This window comes from Pristis pectinata, chromosome 15 (assembly GCF_009764475.1).
Source record: "Pristis pectinata isolate sPriPec2 chromosome 15, sPriPec2.1.pri, whole genome shotgun sequence".
Taxonomy (NCBI): domain Eukaryota; kingdom Metazoa; phylum Chordata; class Chondrichthyes; order Rhinopristiformes; family Pristidae; genus Pristis; species Pristis pectinata.
This window is the reverse complement of record NC_067419.1, coordinates 913,329-919,328: the sequence shown is the minus strand read 5'-3', so window position 1 is coordinate 919,328 and position 6,000 is coordinate 913,329.

The window sequence follows — 6,000 nt, the reverse complement described above, 5'->3', positions numbered from 1 at the left end:
GGGAAATTTAGAAACCATGATCAAATTAAGAGTGAGAAACGTGTTATGAAATATATTGTTGTTTTATATTAATGAATGGTTAAACGGCACCCTATGGATTGTGCAGAGTGTGATTATTGCCACCTTCAGTTTTATTCAGTCTGGCCTCAGCTGGCCAGTCATTCCAGACTCTGCCGGTGGAAGGTGCACTGTTAGCAGGGTGCATTGGAAACTCCACCTTTCTTCCCATCTTCCATCTGTAGAATTTCCTGCTTATCCTTGGATGTTTCAATAAGCTCCCAAAGGGTGAGCACTGATATTGACTTAATGGGAAACAGGTTTTCTTGCTGTTATATGGTCAGGATATGTTTTGAAGGTACTGGTAACTTAACTGTTCCAGGTGATCTTGACTAGCAAAATCTGTCACCAAGTCTCATGTGACCCAATGCTTCTGTGAAATGTGTGTACGTAACAAATTACATAAATGGAGATTTACTTGAAATGATTGGAAATTGAAAACTCTCCACAGTAGTTGCGTGAATCAACAAATCACTTTATTAACAATTCCAGAAAGTGGAAATAACAGCCTTATTTCTCAAATGGTTAATTATAAGTCTTATGTTATCTTGTTTTGGGTGATCATCCAATGCCAAGTACATCTTTCAAGGACCTTTGATCAGAAATGAAAGCTGTTCCTACAATTCTAATCAGATGTGGGTGTGCAACATTTTAACAATAAACCATAACATGTTATCTGGCAGACAGAGGGGAGGTTATTTTGCATTCCTGGTATGTAAAATAAAATACAAGAATCAATTTGTGATAAGCAGAAAAGGCTCCTGAAAAATTCTGCAAAGCCATTCTATGAACGTTGGGATGTGGAGGAAATCATTGAAGAGGAAGTAAGGCTTTTTATGCGTTTCAAGGGATTTGTCAAAGGTCAGCTGTTTGTCCCTGCTCACTGTATTTATAGTGAATCAAATCAGCTGAGATGACAGCTTTCCAAATGATTGGCGCAGTGAGCAAGAGGCAATGGCTGGAGAATATTGTCACAGCAATAACTCTCTCAGTGCCGCTGAGGCATATTATTAAAGGCACAGTCCAATGAGTTAACCAAAAAACAACTCTAAGGCATTAATGTATTCAGGTGTACCAGGAACAGTCCCAGAAAGAAGTACCATGAATTACAATGGATTATGTATTGCACAGAAATTACAGTTTGGAATTAGGCCATTCAGCCCAAAAGATCCATGCTGGTCTTTTTACTTCATGTAAGACGCTGCCAACCTTGCTTTATCTCATCGTATTCAACAAAAGTAAATATTATCTAATACATCGTGTACAGAAACAATCCATTGGGTCGATCAATTCATGCCGGCATTTGTACTCCAAGAGCCTCTGCCTGCCTTTCCTTACCTAACTCTGCCGCCATAACCCACAGAGCAGAAGGAGCTCTGAGAAGGGAAATGGAGGCCTGAGAATGGAATCACTCCTTACAGCACATCCACTTCCACAAGTATGGGAGAAGGTGCAGGCCATTCGGCCCCTCGAACCTGCTACTCCATTCAATAAGGTTATTGGGCTCGGCTCCACTTTCCTCCCTCATTCACATCCCACCTTCCCATGCAACACCTGCCAGTATTTCCTCTTTGCCCACCTCCCCCCTCCATCCCAGGGCTCCAAATTCTCCTTCTAGGTGAAACACTGACTTGAGTTGGCACTGTTTTAACATAGCGCACAGAATTCACTGCTCCTGATGTGCTCTCATCAGTACTGGTGTTAACCCGATTTTGAAGTCCCACTTCTGTCTGCTGTAAATCACACAGTGCCACAGGTTAATTCAAATATGTTTATTTAGCAATATATCGCTAGGGAGAAACCTCCTGACTCTCAGGTAGAGTCCGCAGCGGATTCTCCGAGGTACAGAGGGGGCAGACAGTAATTTATACAAACATTGTCACACACACTTTAATGAGCCAGGCGCCACAGTTCTGGGTTGAGCAGCAAAGAAACAAAGGACAACTGCAGAGAAACAAAGAACAGCATCGCACCCGAGGTTCAGTTCATTGGTTTGCAATCAAGAGACACAAAGACAGGTATCACACTCATTGTTTGGGACAGCCTTCCCATTTCCTGTTAAGTGCAACCATCATCCTTATAGTTTAACTTGATTGCAAGCCAACTAAGGACACAGCAATTATCACTTAGCACCCAGCCTAGAAAAAATGGTTTTGCTGCTCTGGCCTGCCAACCACCTTTTAATCAGTATTTCGTGTAGCCGCAGTTCTCATCAGTTATAAGATATGAACACAGTTATAGGTTATTAATCCTTTACTTCCTCACTGGGGAGACCAAGCAGAGAACACTCAGCCAATGCGAATTTTTGATCACCTGTCAGTTTAATTCCCTGCCCCATTCCCACTGACCTCTTTGTCTTTGGCCTGTTCACTCGAAGCTCAATGTACAGTAAGCTCAAGGAACAGCAACTCCTGATGCAGGTCTTGACCCGAAATGTCAAACATCCCTTTGCCTTTACAAATGCTGCTTGACTTGCTGAGTTCTTCCAGCAGTTTGGTTTTTTTTGAACAGCAACTCCTCCTTAAATTGGATACATTACAGCTTTCTGAATTCAACACTGAGTTCAACAATTCTCGATAGAAATCCAGCTGTGCCCATTTACTTTGCTAATGCACCCACCTTTTGTTTCTTGACTTGCCCCGTTGCCATCCCACTTTTGCCTGTACCATTACCCCTGGAAGGTCATCCATCCAGATGTTAACTCTGTTCCTTTCTCCACTGGACTGCCTGACCAATTTCTTGCATTCTCTCTTTAGTTTCATGTTACCAGCATTGTGCTTCAGTACAGTCCTGAAGAAGGTGCTGACACAAAACGTTGACCGCCTGCTTTTCTCCACGGATGCTGCCTGGCCTGCTGAGTTCCTCCAGCATCATCGTGAATTTCATCTAGATTCCAGCATCTGCATATATTGTTTACAATATATTTGCTTTTCTCCCTCCTCCCAGCCTTCTTTTGTATTCTTTCTTCCTGCTTCCCAATATCTGTATCGTAACACTTGTTAATCAGTTCATTGATGTGAAACATTAACTGTGATCCTCTCTCTGCAGAAGCTGCCTGACCTGCTGAGTGTTTCTAGCATTTTCAGTTTTCATTCCAAATTCCCCTTGTGCATAAGTTTCTTCTGAATCCCCGATTTGATTTTGTGGGGGCCAGGAGGCTGTACTGGAGGCAGCCTCTGCTTTTGTTCGTCATCACAAATGAAAACATTCACTCTGCTCTTCCACAATTGTAAGGATCTCTATTAAGCCTTTCCTTTGCAAGAGGAGTTGACCCAACCAATTTATCCCTTTCTAGTAGGGATTATTGTGGATTTTTTATAGCTTTCTCGCGCCTCTTTTCACTATCTTCTGCATCTCCATGTCTTGCCTATAGCATAGCAGTGGAATTCTACACACCATTCCATGTATGGTCTAATCTATATTCAATGCAGTTTAGTACAGCTTCCCTACTTTTCAATTGTACCCCTTTAGACTAAACCATAACGATTGTGTTTGTTTTATGATCTCATTAACCAGTGCTGGTTGTTTGTCTACTTGTATTCTTTTCCTCCACCCATTTAGAATCTTACTTTCCAAGTGATATGTGACCTTCTGATTTTCTTTTTAACCAAGATATTTTTGAGTGTACGCATAAGAAATTCATTGGTGCACTGAGCCAGATGTTGCTAGATCGTACAGTTAGGGATAGGCAACAAATGCTGGCCTTGAAATGACATCCAGATCCTGAAAATGAGTTTTTAAAAAATGTAGTCATTGCACATTCTGGCCCACTTACAAAATGCAATTCCATTTAAACCAAAGATAAAGAAATTGTTATGTGTAATATTTCTTGTAGAGACATTTGGTACATATTGAATTTTAGGGCTCCAGGACACTGTTCTAATGCACAGTCAATTGGAGAAAGCTGAAGAATAATGCATGACATTAGACAAAAATATGAAGTTTATCTGGGTGCCAGGGCTAATCATTATGTGCCTAGCAATTTAACCAGTGCTACCTTCACACATCCCAAAGGTTGAATTTAACTTTCACTCTTAGGGTTTGATTTCTAATTCTCTGCATTACAAGCGAATGATGAAAGGCCTCACAGCAAGGTGAGCAGCCTGACGCAGAGAAGCTGGATGTATAACTTGACGTCGCGTATTTAATCACGAGAACTCTTAATGGAAGCTGAAGGGATCCCTTGCGAGTTAGTGAAGTACCAAGGGGGGAAGCAGGTCAGTGGATAATGAATCTGTGCATGCCGGACTCCAGACAACACTGAACTCACCTTTCCTGCTGAACGGAGTAAGTTTTGACTTTTTGTGGTGGTATAAAAATGAATGATAGTGAGTCAGCAGCCTGCGTTAAGGTCTTCTGATGGAGTGACGTTAAAGAAATAAGAATAGACTGGGGTGTAAATCAGCTTGACAGACTATGGTCACTTGTTGTACTCTATTTTATTTCACTGTTTATGCAACTTCTCCTCAGAGAACAAGTTAAATAAGCAGGAGTTGATACTTGAATACAGAGAGTTGTTTTGAGGAGTTCAGGAAAGCCTACAGTGGGCACTAACACTGCATTCAGTTCACTCTTGCAAAAAGGAAACAGCAATCTAAATTCTGCCCCTATAACTTGAGCTGTAGAAGATAAGGACAAGATCCTGTTTGTTATAAGTCTGTTGTTGAACAGGTGAGGGCAATGCGTGGTCAGAAGATTTGACATCAGCGAAGGTTTTCGAAAGCTTCACGTAATATGGATTTGGAGAGAAAGGGCAGCAGGGTGAAAATGGAGTGCAAAAGATCACAACCCAAGGTTGGCTGTGCTAATAGAGAGGCCCAATGCATCAATCCAACACCAGCAGCAGCAGTGTTGATATTGAGGTACAATCTTCCCAGTCCAACAGTGTCAGTACTGGGGACAATATTCACAGTGCAGCAGCCTTTATATGGGGATTCAATTTTTCTCAATTGAACAATAGTATAACAGTGTTAAAATTGAAACACAATATTTCCATCCTTTAAAGTCCCTCAGTTTTAATAATGGATTACAAATTCCCAAGCCCACAGAAGTGCAGCACTATTAATATAGGTACCTGAGTAGCCAGGGCATTGAAGGTTATGGTGAGAAGGTGGGGAGTGGGGCTAAGCGGGAGAATGGATCAGCTCCTGATAGAATGGCCGACTTCTGCTCCTTTGTCTTATGGTGATATTGGGGTACAACATTCCCAAACCAATAACATTTCTACAGCAATAATATCAGGGACTATATTCCCAGTCCAATAACAGGGCATCAGTGATCTTATAGGGGTACAACATTCCCAAATCAACAACATTGCAGTAGTGTGTATACTGGGGTGCAACATTCCCAATTCAACATCAGTGCACCAGTGTTTATACGAGGGTACAATATTCCTAATGTAACTGCAGTGCACTACTGAAGTACAATATTCCCAAAGCAACTATACTGCAGCAGAGTTTTTATTGGGGTACAATATTTGCAATGTAACAACAGTGCAGCAATGTTTATATTAGGGTACAATATTCCCACTGTACACTGTAGTAACTACAGTGCATTGATTTTATACTGGGGTAGAGTATTCTCAGTCCAACAATAGAGCAACAGTACAACAGAGCAACAATTTAAGGTGCTGTCTTTTCAGATAGGACATTAAACTAAGGCCACACCTGCTCTCTCAGGTAGATATAAAAAAGTCTCAAGGTACTACTTCCCCAGTTACCCCCAGTTCCTGGGCAACACGTATATCCTTCATTCAGCTTCACCAAAAGCAGATTGTCCTGTTGCCCTCTGCAAATTGGCTGCGTATTATCTGCAACAGTGACCACACTTCATGTATCTTGATGGGTGTAAAACACTTTTGGATACTATTACTGACTATTTACCTGTCAGAGTGTAGATAATGAGCAACTTTCACATCATAATTTTCTGTCTGTTAAATGTGTC